General features: G+C 41.9%; 1 protein-coding gene across 1 annotated transcript in view; it reads right to left on the bottom strand.

The window, feature by feature from the left end:
- The window catches only part of LOC139418913 (uncharacterized), a 74,366-nt gene that overhangs the window by 25,301 nt on the left and 38,117 nt on the right, over positions 1–10,948 (bottom strand). The window lies entirely within an intron of this gene.

The raw sequence follows: 10,948 nt of genomic DNA, 5'->3' as shown, positions 1-10,948 counted from the left end.
ATACACTTAGGTTGGAGTCATTAAAACTTGTTTTTCAACCACTCCACAAAATTATTTTTAACAAACTATAGTTTTGGCAAGTCGGTTAGGCCATCTACTTTGTGCATGACAAGTAATTTTTCCAACAATTGTTCACAGACAAATTATTTTATAGATTGTAAACTGACTCAAATGATGTCAATTAGCCCATCAGAAGCTTCTGAAGCCATGACATAATTTTCTGGAATTTTCCAAGCTGTTTAAAGGCACAGTCAACTTAGTGTATGTAAACTTCTGACCCACTTGAATTGTGATACAGTGAATTATAAGTGAAATAATCTGTTTGTAAACAATTGTTGGAAAAATTACTTGTGTCATGCACAAAGTAGATGTCCTAACCGACTTGCCAAAACTATAGTTGTCAAGAAATGGTTGAAAAAGTGGTTTTAATGACTCCAACCTAAGTGTATGTAAATTACACCTTCAACTGTATTATACATGAAGTGTGAAACATTACGTGAGGAGTATATAGAGATGCAATCAATGTGATGTGAGGGGAGATTCTCCATATAATCAATAAAAGGTTGCAAAATTCTGTAAAATGTCTCCAAATTATTCCTCAAGCATTAAGTCATTTTCTTCAGATGGATACAACTGTTAACTTCCGATAGCCACATTGCAACTGGTTTCTTGGCAATCGCTAGCAATTTTTCTGTTAGCTTTATAGTATGGCTTTGCCTAAGATTGGTGTTAGTAAAGTTACCCAGTAGACAGACCTCAGGGTCTAAAGGGAATACAGCCCTATGAATTGAGGATATGGTATCGCATACCCCCTGCCAGAAACGGTGTAGTTTTGAACACTGCCAAGTGGAATGGAGGAATGTTCCTTCATCTGAGCCACATCTAAAACATAGGGAGGAGCTATCAGGGTTGAACTTGTGCAGTCTAGATGGGGTGATATAGAGCTGATGGAGGAAATTCAACTGGATCAGTCTGTATCTGGAGTTCAATGTGGCTGTAACACCACCCCTGCATAGGTCACTCCATAGTCCCTCACCAAGATTAATACCCAGATCTTTTTCCCATCTAAAATCGTGGTTTATCTAGCTCAGGCAGTGGTAGTCCTGACATAAGAGCATCGTAAACACGGGAAATGGTCTTAAACAATGGTTGGTCTGCTTGGCAGAGTAGTTCAATAGGTAGTTGTCGGTAACTAAAGAAGTCCTTGTTAGACAGGTGGTATTTCTGTTTCAGCTGTTCGAAGGACATAAGAATTCCCTCCTCATAACAATGTTCCAGAAGAGTGATATCCTTATCAGACCATGGTCTAAAGTTACTATTCTGGAAAAACATAGGAATCTATCGATTGCTCCATAGAGCGGTTTTAGGGGAAAGAAATCCCTCTCGTCTGAATGTATATTTAAAGGGTTGTCTGTGATAGTTTGTAAAGATTTCATGTCCCATTTGTAAAACAATTCTGCCCCGGTGTCCTCATGTACCTCAAACTGTTCAACCATGAGGGAGAAGGACCATTGTCAAACCTCTGAGCCAGAAATCTAAACTGCGCAGCCCAGTAATATATTCTGAAATTGGGGAGGTTTAAGCCCCCCTTGACCGTAATCAAGGGTCCGTTTGTCCAGGCTAATCCTCTGGGTTTTGCTGTGCCAGATAAACCATCTGGTCAGCTTGTCGAGAGAGGAAAATAATCCTGCGGGCACAGGGATAGGGAGAGATTGAAACAAGTATAGAAATCTGGGCAGGACATTCATTTTAATTACATTAATTCTACCCAGTAGAGTGAGCGGTAAATCCATCCTTTTACACAGGTCAACCTCCACCTTTTGCATCAAGCTGGCCAGATTGAGTTTATATAGGTTGTTCAGGTTACCATCCACCATTACGCCCAAATATACAACCATCTAAAAGGAAATTTATGCTTGATGGTATGGAGGTCAAAGACAGACAACGGTAAGATTTCGCTTTTATCAAAATTGACCTTATATCCAGAGAAATAACTATAAAGGGTTCTGTAAGTGAGAGTGTGAATGTTCTGGGTTTGTTAGAAATAAGATGAGGTCGTCCTCAAAAAGTGATCATTTATGGGCCCACCTCAAAGCCATGAATGTCAGGGCACGTTCTAATGGCCTCAGCGAGGGTGAAGAGGTTGGGGGCTAATTGGGCAACCTTGTCTGTTCCCCCCTATAGAGAGGGAAAGAGGAGGAAGTCATCCCATTGATGCAATCCTGGCTTTAGGATATTTGTAGAGTGATTTGATCAAATTTACAAACACGGTGTCGAAACCAAACTTTTCTAAGACGCGAAGGAGATATGGCCATTCGACCCGATCAAAAGCCTTTTTCGGCGTCGAGGAAGACTGCGACAGTAGGTATTTTTGTTTTTGTCAGCAGGGTGAATTATATTTTAAAAACAGGATGATCTGGGTTGACCAACAGGGGGGAGACGTGACTCCCATCTCTTAGATACCATCTTGGTGACCAGTTTACAATCTGTATTAAAGGAGAGATTGGTCTTTAGGAGGTGTACTTTAGCGGGTTTTTCCTCTTTCTTGTGAATTACTGTAATCACAGATTGAGAGAAAGACTCTGGAAAGCAGTTGTCCTCCCAGGCTTTTATAAGTACCTCCATAAGGTAGAGTGCCAACAGCTCCCTAAATTCTTTATAGAACTCTGGAGGGAAGCCATCCTCCCCAGGAGATTTATTAGAAGGTAAATATTTAATGGCCTCCAACAATTCAGACTGAGAACTGTTCACTCAGGCTCTCTCTGTCTTCCTCTGACAGGCATGTGAGGTTGAGAGAGGAGAGAAGAGAGATCTCTGAAAGATCATAGCTTGATTGGGAAGTGTAGAGGTCCTCGTCATATTTCTTAAGTATCATTAATTTCAGTAGGGTCGAATGATATCTCATTAGTAAGAGTTTCTATTGCATTAATTGTCCTCTTACTTTCCTCTGCTCTCAGTTGCCATGCCAATACTTGGTGTGCTTTCTCTCCAAACTCATAGTAATGCTGTTTTGATTTAGTGATGGCCCTCTCAGCTTGATATGTGTTCAGAGTATTATATCTACATTTTTAATTTACCAAAAGCCTGTATAGATCTTTGGTCGGGCCTCTTTGGTAGGTTCTCTCTAGCGCAGAGATTTCAGATAAAAGGACATTCAGTTCCGCACCGTGTTTTCTCTTCGACCCTTTAGTATAGGAAATGATCTGTCCCCTCAGATAGGCTTTCAATGCGTCCCAAAGACTGAAACTGTCAGGAGCGGAGGGTTTGTTTGTCAAAGTAAAAATATTGATCTGCTCTTTGATGCATGCACAAACTTTAGGAGTGTAGAATATAGTCTCCATCTATATGCTCCATTTACCTTGGTGGGAATGGAGATTGATAATACCAGAGGAGAAGGGTCACGAAGCAATCTGGGGAGATAATCGGTATCTAACACTATGAAACAGTTGGGTTGATAGCAAAAAGTTGTGGGTGTGTGTGTGACTAAAAACAATAGTCCCTATCCTGTGGGTGCAACTGTCTCCAGATGTCTAGTAAATTGAGATCTTTCATGAATGACATGGTGAGCTTGGCGGCTTTGGTAAGAGGGGAAGGTTTATCAGATGACCTGTCAAGAACTGTATCTAAACCTAAATTAAAATCTCCTCCAGCCAGTAGCCATCCTGGTGGTGCTTGAGCAACCTGAAGGAAGACATTCTGAATAAACATATGGTCATCGAAGTCAGGAGCATAAATATTCAATAGACTGAATACATATGCACCAAAACAAACCTGCCTGAGGATTCAGATATGGTGTTGCTGACACAGAAGGGGATGTGTTTACTTATCAAAATTGCAGTTCCTCTTCCTGCTTTGGAGTTAAAAGATGACGCAAAAACTTGTCCTACCCAATCCCTCTTTCATTTATTGTGTACAAACAGCAGACTCAAACTAACATTGAAAAACAAGTAAAAACAAAACAATGTAAATAACCAAGAAACACAAGGAAAAAAGTCTCACTTTGTAGACTTTATAGTAAATAAGACAAACTTTTATGCCTGTGCGCAGCGCCTCCAAAAATGAATCTATCAGAGTAGTGCACAAAGCTCCCCAGCCAGGCAGTGTTGCGTCACGAGGTGGGATATAATTCATTAAAAATCCTACAATGTGATTTTCAGGATTTTTTTCCCCTCATTTTGTCTGTCATAGTTGAAGTGTACCTATGATGAACATTACAGGCCTCTCGTCTTTTTAAGTGGGAGAACTTGCACAATTGGTGGCTGACTAAATACTTTTTTGCCCCACTGTAGTTCGCCTCAGCAAATCGCTTCCCATACGTGGGGCAGGCATACAGCTTTTCGGCTTTAGTCTGAACACTCAGCCTCCCACGTTGTGACCCAAAAACACCGGAGGTGGTAGAAGGCATGAGCCTGTCTTTGAGCTCCCTCCTTGACCACTAGTCATTGTTTTGGGGATTGTATGCTGTGTTACATGTCTCTTGTGGTGAACACCCATCCATTTTCTGCTGGTGTATCCCGAGGTAGCTCCTCTCTGATAACCTCTTCCCGCAGTGCGTACAGTCAGTGCTGGCAGGAGAACCTCTTCTCACACTGGGGGCCGCTGTAAGGCTTCTCCCCAGTGTGGACCATCTGGTGCCTCTTCAGGTTGGACAACTGGGAGAAACTTTGCCCGGCAAAGATGACAGCTGAACACGGGAAGCACTTCTCTCTGCTACCAGATCTGCTGATAGCATTACTAATACTGTCATTTGTCAATGGGCTTGTGTAGCCGTTGAGGCACTGGCATTGCCTGAGGTCTGGTTTAACATAAGGAGACTGTGAGGAGGAGGAAGGCCAGGCAGTGTCTGTTGCAGGGTCCATATTCCAGTTGATAGATCCTATAGAAGGCAGGCTGAAGGCAGCACCTGTTAGTGGGTTAACCTGAGGCACCATCAATCTCTCTAAATCACAAACATAGGAACAGGATGGAGCATCAGTAGCCGAATATGTGTCTGTTCTCTCCTGCCGCATATGGACACCTCCCCGTCCCTGCAGACCAAATCTATGCCTCTCCCAGGTCTCAGCCAGTCTGTTGTCATAGAGACCAAGTCCAAGTGTGGATTCTTGCACAACTGTGTTTCTGGTTATTTAAAATTGTTGTTCCCCAGCCCAGTGTTGTGGACGCTCTCCCATCGACTGACCTCCACTATGTCGCCTCTGATCCTGGCCTGCTCAGTGATGATGTCCAGTGGGACCTTGGCTCCACTGGTTTGGGTCTGGGAATCCAAGATGGCCTCCCTGTCTCCTCTGTTAGCCTCCAGCCAACCACCTGTAGGGGGAGGTTACAAAAATAGACTTTACAAACATGGCAGAGAAAACTCTACATATGGAACTTGTGAGTCAATTACCTGGTCAAGTTCATACATTATAAATTGAGGGACTACTATGAGTACTATGCAAACTTGTTAGTTGATTTGATTACCTGACACTTTTTAATGGTTTGAAAATTCAAAAGGCATGGTCCCACACTTAAGACAAAATGAATAAAGACCAGGCGCCGTATCCACAAAGAGTCTCAAAGTAGGAAATTGCCAGCAGCCCTGCATAGGGCTACCAGCCATAACATCATCTGGTTCAGAGGATCTTCCCTTGGTGACGAGACCATTCCCCAAACAATTTAATGAAATGTCATATTGCATTCTGTCTCTGTTGTTCATTCAGCCTGTACTTGATTGAAGTCGTGTTGACCTCCATGACCATGTTCCCCAAGACCCTCCTCACACCCGCATCTGCTCTGGACCCTCCTTTACCAGCAGCACCTCTGGACCCTCCTCCTCCTGGAAGAGAGGTGACACAGATTACACAGACATACACTCCCTCAGATAATAAAACACACTTTCAACATGGAGTGTTTACCTATCCCCACTACTTTTCAGTCCTATACTGTTACATAACTTTGTTGTTGTTAAACCCATCATGATGGACATAAATATATATATATACATACAGTGCCTTGCGAAAGTATTCGGCCCCCTTGAACTTTGCAACCTTTTGCCACATTTCAGGCTTCAAACATAAAGATATAAAACTGTATTTTTTTGTGAAGAATCAACAAGTGGGACACAATCATGAAGTGGAACGATATTTATTGGATATTTCAAACTTTTTAAAACAAATCAAAAACTGAAAAATTGGGCGTGCAAAATTATTCAGCCCCTTTACTTTCAGTGCAGCAAACTCTCTCCAGAAGTTCAGTGAGGATCTCTGAATGATCCAATGTTGACCTAAATGACTAATGATGATAAATACAATCCACCTGTGTGTAATCAAGTCTCCGTATAAATGCACCTGCACTGTGATAGTCTCAGAGGTCCGTTAAAAGCGCAGAGAGCATCATGAAGAACAAGGAACACACCATCTGAGATACTGTTGTGAAGAAGTTTAAAGCCGGATTTGGATACAAAAAGATTTCCCAAGCTTTAAACATCCCAAGGAGCACTGTGCAAGCGATAATATTGAAATGGAAGGAGTATCAGACCACTGCAAATCTACCAAGACCTGGTCGTCCCTCTAAACTTTCAGCTCATACAAGGAGAAGACTGATCAGAGATGCAGCCAAGAGGCCCATGATAACTCTGGATGAACTGCAGAGATCTACAGCTGAGGTGGGAGACTCTGTCCATAGGACAACAATCAGTCGTATATTGCACAAATCTGGCCTTTATGGAAGAGTGGCAAGAAGAAAGCCATTTCTTAAAGATATCCATAAAAAGTGTTGTTTAAAGTTTGCCACAAGCAACCTGGGAGACACACCAAACATGTGGAAGAAGGTGCTCTGGTCAGATGAAACCAAAATTGAACTTTTTGGCAACAATGCAAAACGTTATGTTTGGCGTAAAAGCAACACAGATGAACACACCATCCCCACTGTCAAACATGGTGGTGGCAGCATCATGGTTTGGGCCTGCTTTTCTTCAGCAGGGACAGGGAAGATGGTTAAAATTGATGGGAAGATGGATGGAGCCAAATACAGGCCATTCTGGAAGAAAACCTGATGGAGTCTGCAAAAGACCTGAGACTGGGATGGAGATTTGTCTTCCAACAAGACAATGATCCAAAACATAAAGCAAAATCTACAATGGAATGGTTCAAAAATAAACATATCCAGGTGTTAGAATGGCCAAGTCAAAGTCCAGACCTGAATCCAATCGAGAATCTGTGGAAAGAACTGAAAACTGCTGTTCACAAATGCTCTCCATCCAACCTCACTGAGCTCAAGTTCAGGGAGGAATGGGAAAAAAATTCAGTCTCTCGATGTGCAAAACTGATAGAGACATACCCCAAGCGACTTACAGCTGTAATCGCAGCAAAAGGTGGCGCTACAAAGTATTAACTTAAGGGGGCTGAATAATTTTGCACGCCCAATTTTTCAGTTTTTGATTTGTTAAAGTTTGAAATATCCAATAAATGTCGTTCCACTTCATGATTGTGTCCCACTTGTTGTTGATTCTTCACAAAAAAATACAGTTTTATATCTTTATGTTTGAAGCCTGAAATGTGGCAAAAGGTCGCAAAGTTCAAGGGGGCCGAATACTTTCGCAAGGCACTGTATATATATATATATTCATCTGCTATGATGTCATCATCAGACAAACCTAGCTAAACTATTTTGACGTGTACAGTAGGTGTTTGTTAGTGTGTGGGTATGTGTAGGTATATTTAGTAAGTGTATATTGGTTATAAAGAGCTGATGTATGTATGCAGAACAGGGTGAGAACAGATGTGATGTATACTAAAGAAAGTCTCAATGAAAGTCTTAGAATAAAAATTACCATTTTGTTTTTAAACATAAACAAGAGTTAATTGCACCATATGAAAACCACACGTCTCTCTGCGTACCTGGCAAACATCTCAGCTTGTATGTTGGCCCACAACCTCGACAAGACGGAGCTGCTCTTCCTCTCTGGGAAAGCCTGCCTGCTCCAAGACCTCTCCATCATGGATGATAACTCCACGGTGTCCCCCTCCCAGAGTGCAAAGAACCTTGGCGTAACCCTGGACAACACCCTGTCATTCTCTGCAAACATCAAAGCAGTGACTCGCTCCTGCAGGCTCCTGCTCTACAACATCCGTAGAGTACAACCCTACCTCACACAGGAAGTGTCGCAGGTCCTAATCCAGGCTCTTTTCATCTCCCATCTAGACTACTGCAACTCTCTGTTGGCTGGGCTCCCCGCCTGTGCCATCAAACGGGAAGCCCAGGGGCGGCAGGGTAGCCTAGTGGTTAGAGCGTTGGACTAGTAACCGGAAGGTTGCAAGTTCAAATCCCAGAGCTGACAAGGTACAAATCAAAGCTGACGGCCGTCATTGAAAATAAGAATTGGTTCTTAACTGACTTGCCTAGTTAAATAAAAGGTAAAACAAAAAATACATTCAAAAAGCCCTGCAACGTATCTAGAACGCTGCAGCCCGTTTGGTGTTCAACCTTCCTAAGTTCTCCCGTTTCACCCCGCTCCTCCGCACACTCCACTGGCTTCAAATCAAAGCTCACATCCACTATAAGACCAAGGTGCTTGCCTACGGAGCAGCACAGGGATTTGCCCCTACCTACCTTCAGGCTATGCTCAAACCCTACACCCCAACCAGAGTACTCCGTTCTGCCACCTTTGGTCTCTTGGCAGTCCCACGCCTACAGGTAGGTCAACTCAAGCTCAGCCCAGTCAAAGCTCTTCTCGGTCCTGGCAACCCAGGACAGAGTATCTTAAATGTATCCCATGTCTTTTCTCTTTTCCTACTAGCACTGACTTTGCAGATACCTACTTTATTGAGGGATTACAATGAGTGTCTACTAAATTACTAAAATGTCAAATGTACTATCTCAACTAAACATCTGGATGAACTTGATTAACTATAAAATATTTTTCAGTTTATCAGAAGTAATGAAATAGGAATTTGTGAACATTATATAACCTACACAGTTAAGCATAATATGTAACATACTTTTTAGGCTTAAATATGCCTTATACACAGAGTATTCCAAACATTAGGAACACCTTCCTAATATTGAGTTGCAACTAGAGGTCGACCGATTAATCGGAATGGCCGATTAATTAGGGACGATTTCAAGTTTTCATAACAATCGGAAATCGGTATTCGGTGGGTTAACTGCCTCGTTCAGAGGCAGAACGACAGATTTTTACCTTGTCAGCTCGGGGGATTCAATCTTGCAACCTTACAGTTAACTAGTCCAACGCTCAAACCACCTGCCTCTCATTGCACTCCACAAGGAGACTGCCTATTACGCGAATGCAGTAAGCCAAGGTAAGTTGCTAGCTAGCATTAAACTTATCTTATAAAAAACAATCAATCAATCATAATCACTAGTTAACTACACATGGTTGATGATATTACTAGTTTATCTAGCGTGTCCTGCATTGCATATAATCGATGCGGTGTGTATCGTTGCTTCAATGTGTACCTAACCATAAACATCAATGCCTTTCTTAAAATCAATACACAGAAGTATATATTTTTAAACCTGCATATTTAGCTAAAAGAAAACCAGGTTAGCAGGCAATATAAACCAGGTGAAATTGTGTCACTTCTCTTGCGTTCATTGCACGCAGAGTCAGTGTATATGCAACAGTTTGGGCCGCCTAATTTGCCAGACTTTTACGAAATTATGACATAACATTGAAGGTTGTGCAATGTAACAGGAATATTTAGACTTATGGATACCACCCCATAGATAAAATACAGAACGGTTCCGCATTTCATTGAAAGAATAAACGTCTTGTTTTCGAGATGATAGTTTCCGGATTCGACCATATTAATGATCTAAGGCTCGTATTTCTGTGTGTTATCATGTTATAACTAAGTCTATGATTTGATAGAGCAGTCTGAGCGATGATAGGCACCAGCAGGCTCGTAAGCATTCATTCAAACAGCACTTTAGTGCATTTACCATCAGCTGTTTATGACTTCAAGCCTATCAACTCCCGAGATTAGGCTGGTGTAACCGATGTGAAATGGCTAGCTAGTTAGCGGGGTGCGGGCTAATAGCGTTTCAAACGTCACTCGCTCTGAGACATGGAGTGGTTGTTCCCCTTGCTCTGCATGGGCCGCGGCTTTTGTGGAGCGATGGGTAACGCTGCTTCGAGGGTGGCTGTTGTCGTTGTGTTCCTGGTTCAAGCCCAGGTAGGAGCGAGGAGAGGGACAGAAGCTATACTGTTACACTGGCAATACTAAAGTGCCTATAAGAACATCCAATAGTCAAAGGTTAATGAAATACAAATGGTATAGAGAGAAATAGTCCTATAATCGATATAATAACTGCAACCTAAAACTTCTTACCTGGGAATATTCAAGACTCATGTTAAAAGGAACCACCAGCTTTCATATGTTCTGAGCAAGGAACTTAAACTTACATTAACTTTCTTACATGGCACATATTGCACTTTTACTTCTCCAACACTTTGTTTTTGCATTATTTAAACCAAATTGAACATGTTTCATTATTTATTTGAGGCTAAATAGATTTTATTGATGTATTATATTAAGTTAAAATAAGTGTTCATTCAGTATTGTTGTAATTCATTATTACAAATACATTTTTTAAAAATGGTCCAATTAATTGGTATCAGCTTTTTTTGGTCCTCCAATAATCGGTATCGGTGTTGAAAAATCATTATCGGTTGACCTCTAGTTGCAAACCCCCCTTTGCCTTCAGAACAGCCTCAATTAGTCAGGGCATGGACACTACAAGGTATCAAAAGTATTTAAAAGGGATGCTGGCCCATGTTGACTCCAATGCTTCCCACAGTTGTGTCAAGTTGGTTGGATGTCCTTTTGGTGTCTGACCATTATTGGTACGCACTGGAAATTGTTGATCGTGAAAAACCCAGCAGTGGTGCAATTCTCAACATAAACCGGTGCGCCTGTCACCTACTACCATAACCCGTTCAAAGGCT

Source organism: Oncorhynchus clarkii, chromosome 10 (assembly GCF_045791955.1).
Source record: "Oncorhynchus clarkii lewisi isolate Uvic-CL-2024 chromosome 10, UVic_Ocla_1.0, whole genome shotgun sequence".
NCBI classification, from domain to species: domain Eukaryota; kingdom Metazoa; phylum Chordata; class Actinopteri; order Salmoniformes; family Salmonidae; genus Oncorhynchus; species Oncorhynchus clarkii.
This window is presented reverse-complemented; position numbering and strand designations above follow the sequence as displayed.